Raw genomic sequence first — 13,399 nt, 5'->3', positions numbered from 1 at the left:
GGTAGCTGGGCCTGGAGCGGATGAGCTGTGAAGCAGATGGAGCGCAGAAGCACGTCCCATAATTCTCCTGAGTCCGGCGGATCGGGAGTACCAGGGCCTATAGCGGAGGAGCGGTGGAGCGGAGAAGCGGACCATTGGGCACACACATGTGAATGAGTTGATGAGCTAATGTTTGTTTGGTTGTGGATGCGTTTCGGCTAATGCTATTAGCACAACTATGATGACTTAATGTGTGTATGTGTGTCAGTGTGTGTGTGTGTGTGTGAGTGTCTTTGTGTATGTGTGTGATAGTTTGTTTTGGTGGGGGGGGGGGGGGGGGGGGCGGTCGCGGACACGGACTACCAGGGCGCACACATGTGAATGAGTAGATGAGCTAATGTTTGTTTGGTTGTGGATGCGTTTCGGCTAATGCTATTAGCACAGCTATGCTGACTTAATGTGTGTATGTGTGTCAGTGTGTGTGTGTGTGTGAGTGTCTTTATGTATGTGTGTGACAATTTGTTTTGGTGGGGGGGGGGGACACGGAGTACCAGGGCGCACACATGTGAATGAGTGGATGAGCTAATGTTTGTTTGGTTGTGGATGCGTTTCGGCTAAAGCTATTAGCACAGCTATGAAGACTTAAGGTGTGTGTATGTGTGTATGTGTGTGTCTGTGTGTGTGTGAGTGTCTTTGTGTGTGTGTGTGTGTGTGAGAGGCTCTTTTGGTGGGGGGGGGGAGGGTCGCGGACAGGGAGTACCATTGGGCACACACATGTGAATGAGTGGATGAGCGAATGTTTGTTTGGTTGTGGATGCGTTTCGGCTAATGCTATTAGCACAGCTATGATGAGTTAAGGTGTGTGTGTATGTGTGTTTGTGTGTTTGTGTGTTTTTGTGTGTGTGTGAGTGATTTTGTGTGAGAGTTTGTTTAGGTGGGGGGGGGGGGGGGAGTACCAGGGCCCATAGCGGAGGAGCGGTGGAGCTGAGAAGCGGAGGAGCAGAGGAGCGAAGGTAATGTTTCTTCTCTCAGAGGCGGAGCAGCTTGGGGGCAGCAGAACCCCTTAGACGGGCTAATGTGAGCATTCTCCGGACATAGATCCCCCGAACGTATGATTGGAGCTCCCGGACCACTGGGCACACACATTGGAATGAGTGGATGAGCTAATGTTTGTTTGGTTGTGGATGTGTTTCGGCTAATGCTATTAGCACAGCTATGATGAGTTAAGGTGTGTGTGTGTGTGTGTGTGTGTGTGTGTTTGTTTGTTTTTGTGTCTTTGTGAGTGTGTTCGTGTGTGTATGTGTGAGAGTTTGTTTAGGTGGGGCGGGGGGTACCAGGGCCCATCGCGGAGGAGCGGCGGAGCGGAGAAGCGGAGGAATGGAGGAGCGGAGGTAATGTTTCTCTTCTCAAAGGCATTTTGGGTGCAGTAGGACGCCTTAGACCGGCCACTGTGAGCCTTCTCCAGATATAGATCCCCCGGATGTATGATTGGAGCTCCCGGACCATTGGGCACACACATGTGAATGAGTGGATGAGCTAATGTTTGTTTGGTAGTGGATGCGTTTCGGCTAATGCTATTAGCACAGCTATGATGAGTTAAGGCGTGTTTGTGTGTGTGTGTGTGTGTGTGTGTTTGTGTGTGTGTGTGTGTGTGTGTGTGTGTGTGTGTGTGTGCGCGTGTGTGTGTTTATGTGTTTTTGTGTGTGTGTAACTGTGTTTAGGTGGGGGGGGGGTACCAGGGCCAATAGCGGAGGAGCGGTGGAGCTGAGAAGCGGAGGAGCAGAGGAGCGGAGGTAATGTTTCTTCTCTCAGAGGTGGGGAAGCTTGGGGGCAGAAGAACCCCTTAGACGGCCTAATGTGAGTCTTCTCTGGAGATAGCTCCCCCAGACGTATGACCGGAGCTCCCAGACCTCTGGGCACATACATGTGAATGAGTGGATGAGCTAATGTTTGTTTGGTTGTGGATGCGTTTCGGCTAATGCTATTAGCACAGCTATGCTGACTTAATGTGTGTATGTGTGTCAGTGTGTGTGTGTGTGTGAGTGTTTTTGTGTATGTGTGTGATAGTTTGTTTTGGTGGGGGGGCGGACACGGAGTACCAGAGCGAGCACATGTGAATGAGTGGATGAGCTAATGTTTGTTTGGTTGTGGATGCGTTTCGGCTAAAGCTATTAGCACAGCTATGAAGACTTAAGGTGTGTGTATGGCTGTGTCTGTGTGTGTGTGAGTGTCTTTGTTTGTGTGTGTGTGTGTGAGAGGCTCTTTTGGTGGGGGGGGGGTCGCGGACAGGGAGTACCATTGGGCACACACATGTGAATGAGTGGATGAGCCAATGTTTGTTTGGTTGTGGATGCGTTTCGGCTAATGCTATTAGCACAGCTATGATGAGTTAAGGTGTGTGTGTATGTGTGTTTGTGTGTTTGTGTGTTTTTGTGTGTGTGTGAGTGATTTTGTGTGAGAGTTTGTTTAGGTAGGGGGGGGTGGGGGGGGGGAGTACCAGGGCCCATAGCGGAGGAGCGGTGGAGCTGAGAAGCGGAGGAGCAGAGGAGCGGTGGTAATGTTTCTTCTCTCAGAGGCGGAGCAGCTTGGGGGCAGCAGAACCCCTTAGACGGGCTAATGTGAGCATTCTCCGGAAATAGATCCCCCGAACGTATGATTGGAGCTCCCGGACCACTGGGCACACACATGTGAATGAGTGGATGAGCTAATGTTTGTTTGGTTGTGGATGCGTTTCGGCTAATGCTATTAGCACAGCTATGATGAGTTAAGGTGCGTTTGTGTGTGTGTGTGTGTGTGTGTGTGTGTGTGTGTGTGTGTGTGTGTGAGTGTCTTTGTGTGTGTTTGTGTGTTTTTGTGTGTGTGTGAGTGTGTTTAGGTGGGGGGGGGGTACCAGGGCCAATAGCGGAGGAGCGGTGGAGCTGAGAAGCGGAGGAGCAGAGGAGCGGAGGTAATGTTTCTTCTCTCAGAGGCGGGGAAGCTTGGGGGCAGAAGAACCCCTTAGACGGCCTAATGTGAGCCTTCTCTGGAGATAGCTCCCCCAGACGTATGACCGGAGCTCCCAGACCTCTGGTCACATACATGTGAATGAGTGGATAAGCTAATGTTTGTGTGGTTGTGGATGCGTTTCGGCTAATGCTTTTAGCACAGCTATGATGACTTAAGGTGTGTATGTGTGTCTGTGTGTGTGTGTGTGAGTGTCTTTGTGTATGTGTGTGATAGTTTCTTTTGGTGGGGGGGGGTCGCGGACAGGGAGTACCTGGGCACACACATGTGAATGAGTGGATGAGCTAATGTTTGTTTGGTTGTTGATGCGTTTCGGCTAATGCTATTTGCACAGCTATGATGAGTTAAGGTGTGTGTGTATGTGTGGGAGGAATGGAGGAGCGGAGGTAATTTTTCTCTTCTCAAAGGCAGAGGATGGGAAGTTTGGGTGCAGTAGGACGCCTTAGACCGGCCACTGTGAACCTTCTCCAGATATAGATCCCCCGGATGTATGATTGGAGCTCCCGGACCATTGGGCACACACATGTGAATGAGTGGATGAGCTAATGTTTGTTTGGTAGTGGATGCGTTTCGGCTAATGCTATTAGCACAGCTATGATGACTTAAGGTGTTTGTGTGTGTGTGTGTTTGTGTGTTTCTTTGTTTGTGTGTTCTTGTGTGTGTGTGTGTGTGTGTTTGTTTGTGCGTTTGTGTATATGTGTGTGACAGTTTGTTTAGGTGGGGGGGGGCGCGGACAGGGGGTAGCTGGGCCTGGAGCGGATGAGCTGTGAAGCGGATGGAGGGCAGAAGCACGTCCCATAATTCTCCTGAGTCCGGCGGATCAGGAGTACCAGGGCCTATAGCGGAGGAGCGGTGGAGCGGAGAAGCGGACCATTGGGCACATACATGTGAATGAGTTGATGAGCTAATGTTTGTTTGGATGTGGCTGCGTTTCGGCTAATGCTATTAACACAGCTATGATGACTTAATGTGTGTATGTGTGTCAGTGTGTGTGTGTGTGAGTGTCTTTGTGTATGTGTGTGATAGTTTGTTTTGGTGGGGGGGGGGGGGTCGCGGACACGGAGTAGCAGGGCGCACACATGTGAATGAGTGGATGAGCTAATGTTTGTTTGGTTGTGGATGCGTTTCGGCTAATGCTGTTAGCACAGCTATGATGACTTAATGTGTGTATGTGTGTCAGTGTGTGTGTGTGTGTGTGAGTGTCTTTGTGTATGTGTGTGATAGTTTGTTTTGGTGGGGGGGGGGGGGGGGGGGGCGGACACGGAGTACCAGGGCGCACACATGTGAATGAGTGGATGAGCTAATGTTTGTTTGGTTGTGGATGCGTTTCGGCTAAAGCTATTAGCACAGCTATGAAGACTTAAGGTGTGTGTATGTGTGTATGTTTGTGTCTGTGTGTGTGTCTTTGTGTGTGTGTGTGTGTGTGTGAGAGGCTCTTTTGGTGGGGGGGGGGGTCGCGGACAGGGACTACCATTGGGCACACACATGTGAATGAGTGTATGAGCGAATGTTTGTTTGGTTGCGGATGCGTTTCGGCTAATGCTATTAGCACAGCTATGATGAGTTAAGGTGTGTGTGTATGTGTGTTTGTGTGTTTGTGTGTTTTTGTGTGTGTGTGAGTGATTTTGTGTGAGAGTTTGTTTAGTTGGGGGGGGGGGGGGGAGTACCAGGGCCCATAGCGGAGGAGCGGTGGAGCTGAGAAGCGGAGGAGCAGAGGAGCGAAGGTAATGTTTCTTCTCTCAGAGGCGGAGCAGCTTGGGGGCAGCAGAACCCCTTAGACGGGCTAATGTGAGCATTCTCCGGAAATAGATCCCCCGAACGTATGATTGGAGCTCCCGGACCACTGGGCACACACATGTGAATGAGTGGATGAGCTAATGTTTGTTTGGTTGTGGATGCGTTTCGGCTAATGCTATTAGCACAGCTATGATGAGTTAAGGTGCGTTTGTGTGTGTGTGTGTGTGTGTGTGTGTGTGTGTGTGTGTGTGTGTGTGAGTGTCTTTGTGTGTGTTTGTGTGTTTTTGTGTGTGTGTGAGTGTGTTTAGGTGGGGGGGGGGTACCAGGGCCAATAGCGGAGGAGCGGTGGAGCTGAGAAGCGGAGGAGCAGAGGAGCGGAGGTAATGTTTCTTCTCTCAGAGGCGGGGAAGCTTGGGGGCAGAAGAACCCCTTAGACGGCCTAATGTGAGCCTTCTCTGGAGATAGCTCCCCCAGACGTATGACCGGAGCTCCCAGACCTCTGGTCACATACATGTGAATGAGTGGATAAGCTAATGTTTGTGTGGTTGTGGATGCGTTTCGGCTAATGCTTTTAGCACAGCTATGATGACTTAAGGTGTGTATGTGTGTCTGTGTGTGTGTGTGTGTGAGTGTCTTTGTGTATGTGTGTGATAGTTTCTTTTGGTGGGGGGGGGTCGCGGACAGGGAGTACCTGGGCACACACATGTGAATGAGTGGATGAGCTAATGTTTGTTTGGTTGTTGATGCGTTTCGGCTAATGCTATTTGCACAGCTATGATGAGTTAAGGTGTGTGTGTATGTGTGGGAGGAATGGAGGAGCGGAGGTAATTTTTCTCTTCTCAAAGGCAGAGGATGGGAAGTTTGGGTGCAGTAGGACGCCTTAGACCGGCCACTGTGAACCTTCTCCAGATATAGATCCCCCGGATGTATGATTGGAGCTCCCGGACCATTGGGCACACACATGTGAATGAGTGGATGAGCTAATGTTTGTTTGGTAGTGGATGCGTTTCGGCTAATGCTATTAGCACAGCTATGATGACTTAAGGTGTTTGTGTGTGTGTGTGTTTGTGTGTTTCTTTGTTTGTGTGTTCTTGTGTGTGTGTGTGTGTGTGTTTGTTTGTGCGTTTGTGTATATGTGTGTGACAGTTTGTTTAGGTGGGGGGGGGCGCGGACAGGGGGTAGCTGGGCCTGGAGCGGATGAGCTGTGAAGCGGATGGAGGGCAGAAGCACGTCCCATAATTCTCCTGAGTCCGGCGGATCAGGAGTACCAGGGCCTATAGCGGAGGAGCGGTGGAGCGGAGAAGCGGACCATTGGGCACATACATGTGAATGAGTTGATGAGCTAATGTTTGTTTGGATGTGGCTGCGTTTCGGCTAATGCTATTAACACAGCTATGATGACTTAATGTGTGTATGTGTGTCAGTGTGTGTGTGTGTGAGTGTCTTTGTGTATGTGTGTGATAGTTTGTTTTGGTGGGGGGGGGGGGGTCGCGGACACGGAGTAGCAGGGCGCACACATGTGAATGAGTGGATGAGCTAATGTTTGTTTGGTTGTGGATGCGTTTCGGCTAATGCTATTAGCACAGCTATGATGAGTGAAGGTGTTTGTGTGTGTGTGTGAGTGTGTGTGTTTGTTTGTTTTTGTGTCTATGTGAGTGTGTTCGTGTGTGTTTGGTTGAGAGTTTGTTTAAGTGGGGGGGGGGGGGGTACCAGGGCCCATCATGGAGGAGCGGTGGAGCGGAGAAGCGGAGGAATTGAGGAGCGGAGGTAATTTTTCTCTTCTCAAAGGCAGAGGATGGGAAGTTTGAGTGCAGTAGGACGCCTTAGACCGGCCACTGTGAGCCTTCTCCAGATATAGATCCCCCGGATGTATGATTGGAGCTCCCGGACCATTGGGCACACACATGTGAATGAGTGGATGAGCTAATGTTTGTTTGGTAGTGGATGCGTTTCGGCTAATGCTATTAGCACAGCTATGATGAGTTAAGGTGTTTGTGTGTGTGTGTGTGTGTATGTGTGTGTGTGTGTGTGTCTTTGTTTGTGTTTGTGTTTGTGTGTTTTTGTGTGTGTGTGAGTGTGTTTAGGTGGGGGGGGGGTACCAGGGCCAATAGCGGAGGAGCGGTAGAGCTGAGAAGCGGAGGAGCATAGGAGCGGAGGTCATGTTTCTTCTCTCAGAGGCGGGGAAGCTTGGGGGCAGAAGAACCCCTTAGACGGCCTAATGTGAGCCTTCTCTGGAGATAGCTCCCCCAGACGTATGACCGGAGCTCCCAGACCTCTGGGCACATACATGTGAATGAGTGGATGAGCTAATGTTTGTGTGGTTGTGGATGCGTTTCGGCTAATGCTTTTAGCACAGCTATGATGACTTAAGGTGTGTATGTGTGTTTGTGTGTGTGTGTATGTGAGTGTCTTTGTTTATGTGTGTGATAGTTTCTTTTGGTGGGGGGGGGGTCGCGGACAGGGAGTACCAGGGCACACACATGTGAATGAGTGGATGAGCTAATGTTTGTTTGGTTGTGGATGCGTTTCGGCTAATGCTATTAGCACCGCTATGAAGACTTAAAGTGTGTGTATGTGTGTATGTGTGTGTCTGTGTGTGTGTGTGAGTGTCTTTGTGTGTGTGTGTGTGTGTGTGTGTTTGTGTGTGTGAAAGGCTCTTTTGGTGGGGGAGGGGGGGGTCGCGGACAGGGATTACCATTGGGCACACACATGTGAATGAGTGGATGACCTAATGTTTGTTTGGTTGTGGATGCGTTTCGGTTAATGCTATTAGCACATCTATGATGAATTAAGGTTTGTGTGTGTGTGTGTGTGTGTGTGTGTTTGTTTTTTTTGTGTCTGTGTGAGTGTGTCGTGTGTGTATCTGTGAGAGTTTGTTTAGGTGGGGGGGGGGTACTAGGGCCCTTCGCGGAGGAGCGGTGGAGCGGAGAAGCAGAGGAATGGAGGAGTGGAGGTAATTTTTCTCTTCTTAAAGGCAGAGGATGGGAAGTTTGGGGGCAGTAGGACGCCTTAGACCGGCCACTGTGAGCCTTCTCCAGATATAGATCCCCCGGACGTATGATTGGAGCTCCCGGACCATTGGGCACACACATGTGAATGAGTGGATGAGCTAATGTTTGTTTGGTAGTGGATGCATTTCAGCTAATGCTATTAGCACAGCTATGATGAGTTAAGGTGTGTTTGTGTGTGTGTGTGTGTGTGTGCGCGCGTGTGTGTGTTTGTGTGTTTTTGTGTATGTGTGAGTGTGTTTAGGTGGGGGGGGGGGTACCTGGGCCCATAGCGGAGGAGCGGTGGAGCTGAGAAGCGGAGGAGCGGAGGAGCGGAGTAGCGGAGGTATTGTTTCTCCTCTCAGAGGCGGGGAAGCTTGGGAGCTATTAGCACAGCTATGATGACTTAAGGTGTGTGTGTGTGTGTGTGTGTGTGTTTGTGTGTTTGTGTGTTCTTGTGTGTGTGTGTGTTTGTGTGTGCGTTTGTGTATATGTGTGTGACAGTTTGTTTAGGTGGGGGGGGGCGCGGAAGGGGGGTAGCTGGGCCTGGAGCGGATGAGCTGTGAAGCGGATGGAGGGCAGAAGCACGTCCCATAATTCTCCTGAGTCCGGCGGATCGGGAGTACCAGGGCCTATAGCGGAGGAGCGGTGGAGCGGAGAAGCGGACCATTGGGCACACACATGTGACTGAGTGGATGAGCTAATGTTTGTTTGGTTGTGGATGCATTTCGGCTAATGCTATTAGCACAGCTATGATGACTTAATGTGTGTATGTGTGTCAGTGTGTGTGTGTGTGTGAGTGTCTTTGTGTATGTGTGTGATAGTTTGTTTTGGTGGGGGGGGGGGGGGGGGGTCGCGGACACGGAGTACCAGGGCGCACACATGTGAATGAGTGGATGAGCTAATGTTTGTTTGGTTGTGGATGCGTTTCGGCTAAAGCTATTAGCACAGCTATGAAGACTGAAGGTGTGTGTATGTGTGTATGTGTGTGTCTGTGTGTGTGTGAGTGTCTTTGTGTGTGTGTGTGTGTGTGTGAGAGGCTCTTTTGGTGGGGGGGGGGGTCGCGGACAGGGAGTACCATTGGGCACACACATGTGAATGAGTGGATGAGCGAATGTTTGTTTGGTTGTGGATGCGTTTCGGCTAATGCTATTAGCACAGCTCTGATGAGTTAAGATGTGTGTGTATGTGTGTTTGTGTGTTTGTGTGTTTTTGTGTGTGTGTGAGTGATTTTGTGTGAGAGTTTGTTTAGGTGGGGGGGGGGGGGGGGAGTACCAGGGCCCATAGCGGAGGAGCGACGGAGCTGAGAAGCGGAGGAGCAGAGGAGCGGAGGTAATGTTTCTTCTCTCAGAGGCGGAGCAGCTTGGGGGCAGCAGAACCCCTTAGACGGGCTAATGTGAGCATTCTCCGGACATAGATCCCCTGTACGTATGATTGGAGCTCCCGGACCACTGGGCACACACATGTGAATGAGTGGATGAGCTAATGTTTGTTTGGTTGTGGATGCGTTTCGGCTAATGCTATTAGCACAGCTATGATGAGTTAAGGTGTGTTTGTGTATGTGTGTGTGTGTGTGTGTGCGTTTGTGTGTTTGTGTGTTTTTGTGTGTGAGTGAGTGTGTTTAAGTGGGGGGGGGTACCAGGGCCCATAGCCGAGGAGCGGTGGAGCTGAGAAGCGGAGGAGCGGAGTAGCGGAGGTATTGTTTCTCCTCTCAGAGGCGGGGAATCTTGGGAGCTATTAGCACAGCTATGATGACTTAAGGTGTGTGTGTGTTTGTGTGTTTGTGTGTTCTTGTGTGTGTGTGTGTGTGTGTTTTTGTGTGTGCGTTTGTGTATATGTTTGTGACAGTTTGTTTAGGTGGGGGGGGGGCGCGGACAGGGGGTAGCTGGGCCTGGAGCGGATGAGCTGTGAAGCGGATGGAGGGCAGAAGCACGTCCCATAATTCTCCTGAGTCCGGCGGATCGGGAGTACCAGGGCCCATAGCGGAGGAGCGGTGGAGCGGAGAAGCGAACCATTGGGCACACACATGTGAATGAGTGGATGAGCTAATGTTTGTTTGGTTGTGGATGCATTTCGGTAATGCTATTAGCACAACTATGATGACTTAATGTGTGTATGTGTTTCAGTGTGTGTGTGTGTGTGAGTGTCTTTGTGTATGTGTGTGATAGTTTGTTTTGGTGGGGGGGGGGGGGGTCGCGGACACGGAGTACCAGGGCACACACATGTGAATGAGTGGATGAGCTAATGTTTGTTTGGTTGTGGATGCGTTTCGGCTAAAGCTATTAGCACAGCTATGATGAGTTAAGGTGTGTGTGTATGTGTGTGTGTGTGTGTTTGTGTGTTTTTGTGTGTGTGTGAGTGATTTTTTGTGAGAGTTTATTTTGGTGGGGGGGGGGGGGGGGGAGTACCAGGGCCCATAGCGGAGGAGCAGTGGAGCTGAGAAGCGGAGGAGCGGAGTAGCGGAGGTATTGTTTCTCTTCTCAGAGGCGGGGAAGCTTGGGAGCTATTAGCACAGGTATGATGACTTAAGATGTGTGTGTGGGTGTGTGTTTGTGTGTTTGTGTGTTTGTGTGTTTGTGTGTTCTCGTGTGTGTGTGTGTGTGTGTGTGTGTGTGTGTGTGTGTGTGTTTGTTTGTTTTTGTGTCTGTGTGAGTGTGTTCGTGTGTGTATGTGTGAGAGTTTGTTTAAGTGTGTGGGGGGGGGGGGGGGGGGGGGTACCAGGGCCCATCACAGAGGAGCGGTGGAGCGGAGAAGCGGAGGAATGGAGGAGCGGAGGTAATTTTTCTCTTCTCAAAGGCAGAGGATGGGAAGTTTGGGTGCAGTAGGACGCCTTAGACCGGCCACTGTGAGCCTTCTCCAGATATAGATCCCCCGGATGTATGATTGGAGCTCCCGGACCATTGGGCACACACATGTGAATGAGTGGATGAGCTAATGTTTGTTTGGTAGTGGATGCGTTTCGGCTAATGCTATTAGCACAGCTATGATGAGTTAAGTGTGTGTGTGTGTGTGTGTGTGTGTGTGTGTGTGAGTGTCTTTGTGTGTGTTTGTGTGTTTTTGAGTGTGTGTGAGTGTGTTTAGGTGGGGGGGGGGGTACCAGGGCCAATAGCGGAGGAGCGGTGGAGCTGAGAAGCGGAGGAGCAGAGGAGCGGAGGTAATGTTTCTTCTCTCAGAGGCGGGGAAGCTTGGGGGCAGAAGAACCCCTTAGACGGCCTGATGTGAGCATTCTCCGGACATAGATCCCCTGTACGTATGATTGGAGCTCCCGGACCACTGGGCACACACATGTGAATGAGTGGATGAGCTAATGTTTGTTTGGTTGTGGATGCGTTTCGGCTAATGCTATTAGCACAGCTATGATGAGTTAAGGTGTGTGTGTGTGTGTGTGTGTGTGTGTGTGTGTTTGTTTGTTTTTGTGTCTGTGTGAGTGTGTTCGTGTGTGTATGTGTGAGAGTTTGTTTAAGTGTGTGGGGGGGGGGGGGTACCAGGGCCCATCACAGAGGAGCGGAGAAGCGGAGGAATGGAGGAGCGGAGGTAATTTTTCTCTTCTCAAAGGCAGAGGATGGGAAGTTTGGGTGCAGTAGGACGCCTTAGACCGGCCACTGTGAGCCTTCTCCAGATATAGATCCCCCGGATGTATGATTGGAGCTCCCGGACCATTGGGCACACACATGTGAATGAGTGGATGAGCTAATGTTTGTTTGGTAGTGGATGCGTTTCGGCTAATGCTATTAGCACAGCTATGATGAGTTAAGGTGTGTGTGTGTGTGTGTGTGTGTGTGTGTGTGTGAGTGTCTTTGTGTGTGTTTGTGTGTTTTTGAGTGTGTGTGAGTGTGTTTAGGTGGGGGGGGGGGTACCAGGGCCAATAGCGGAGGAGCGGTGGAGCTGAGAAGCGGAGGAGCAGAGGAGCGGAGGTAATGTTTCTTCTCTCAGAGGCGGGGAAGCTTGGGGGCAGAAGAACCCCTTAGACGGCCTGATGTGAGCCTTCTCTGGAGATAGCTCCCCCAGACGTATGACCGGAGCTGCCGGACCATTGGGCACACACATGTGAATGAGTGGATGAGCTAATGTTTGTTTGGTTGTGGATGCGTTTCGGCTAATGCTATTAGCACAGCTAATATGAGTTAAGGTGTGTGTGTGTGTATGTCTGTGTGTGTTTGTGTGTGTGTGTGTGTGTGAGTTTGTTTAGGTGGGGGGGGTCGCGGACAGGGAGTACCAGGGCCTCGAGCGGATGAGCTGAGGAGCGGAGGAGGGCAGATGCCCGGCCTTGATTCGCTTATGTCCAGCGGTTCGGGAATTCCAGGGCCCAAAGCGGAGGAGCAGTGGAGCTGAGAAGCGGAGGAGCGGAGGAGCGGAGTAGCAGAGGCATAGTTTCTCCTCTCAGAGGCGGGGAAGCTTGGGGGCATCAGAACCCCTTGGACGGGCTAATGTGAGCATTCTCCGGACATAGATCCCCCGAACGTATGAATGGAGCTCCCGGACCATTGGGCACACACATGTGAATGAGTGGATGAGCTAATGTTTGTTTGGTTGTGGATGCATTTCGGCTAATGCTATTAGCACAGCTATGATGAGTTAAGGTGTGTGTGTGTGTGTGTGTGTGTGTGTGTGTGTGTGTGTCTGTTTGTTTGTTTTTGTGTCTGTGTGAGGGTGTTCGTGTGTGTGTGTGTGAGAGTTTGTTTAGGTGGGGGGGGGGGGGTACCAAGGCCCATCGCGGAAGAGCTGTGGAGCGGAGAAGCGGAGGAATGGAGGAGCGGAGGTAATTTCTCTCTTCTCAAAGGCAGAGGATGGGAAGTTTGGGGGCAGTAGGACGCCTTAGACCAGCCACTGTGAGCCTTCTCCAGATATAGATCCCCCGGACGTATGATTGGAGCTCCCGGACCATTGGGCACACACATGTGAATGAGTGGATGAGCTAATGTTTGTTTGGTAGTGGATGCGTTTCGGCTAATGCTATTAGCACAGCTATGATGAGTTAAGGTGTGTTTGTGTATGTGTGTGTGTGTGTGTGTGCGTTTGTGTGTTTGTGTGTTTTTGTGTGTGAGTGAGTGTGTTTAAGTGGGGGGGGGTACCAGGGCCCATAGCCGAGGAGCGGTGGAGCTGAGAAGCGGAGGAGCGGAGTAGCGGAGGTATTGTTTCTCCTCTCAGAGGCGGGGAATCTTGGGAGCTATTAGCACAGCTATGATGACTTAAGGTGTGTGTGTGTTTGTGTGTTTGTGTGTTCTTGTGTGTGTGTGTGTGTGTGTTTTTGTGTGTGCGTTTGTGTATATGTTTGTGACAGTTTGTTTAGGTGGGGGGGGGGCGCGGACAGGGGGTCTGGGCCTGGAGCGGATGAGCTGTGAAGCGGATGGAGGGCAGAAGCACGTCCCATAATTCTCCTGAGTCCGGCGGATCGGGAGTACCAGGGCCCATAGCGGAGGAGCGGTGGAGCGGAGAAGCGAACCATTGGGCACACACATGTGAATGAGTGGATGAGCTAATGTTTGTTTGGTTGTGGATGCATTTCGGTAATGCTATTAGCACAACTATGATGACTTAATGTGTGTATGTGTTTCAGTGTGTGTGTGTGTGTGAGTGTCTTTGTGTATGTGTGTGATAGTTTGTTTTGGTGGGGGGGGGGGGGGTCGCGGACACGGAGTACCAGGGCACACACATGTGAATGAGTGGATGAGCTAATGTTTGTTTGGTTGTGG

This window comes from Fistularia commersonii, unplaced genomic scaffold, assembly GCF_037954325.1.
Source record: "Fistularia commersonii isolate RoL2024-O1a breed Wild unplaced genomic scaffold, RoL_Fcom_v1.0 HiC_scaffold_41, whole genome shotgun sequence".
NCBI classification, from domain to species: domain Eukaryota; kingdom Metazoa; phylum Chordata; class Actinopteri; order Syngnathiformes; family Fistulariidae; genus Fistularia; species Fistularia commersonii.
The sequence above is the reverse complement of the archived record's forward strand: the minus strand, read 5'-3'. Positions refer to the sequence as shown.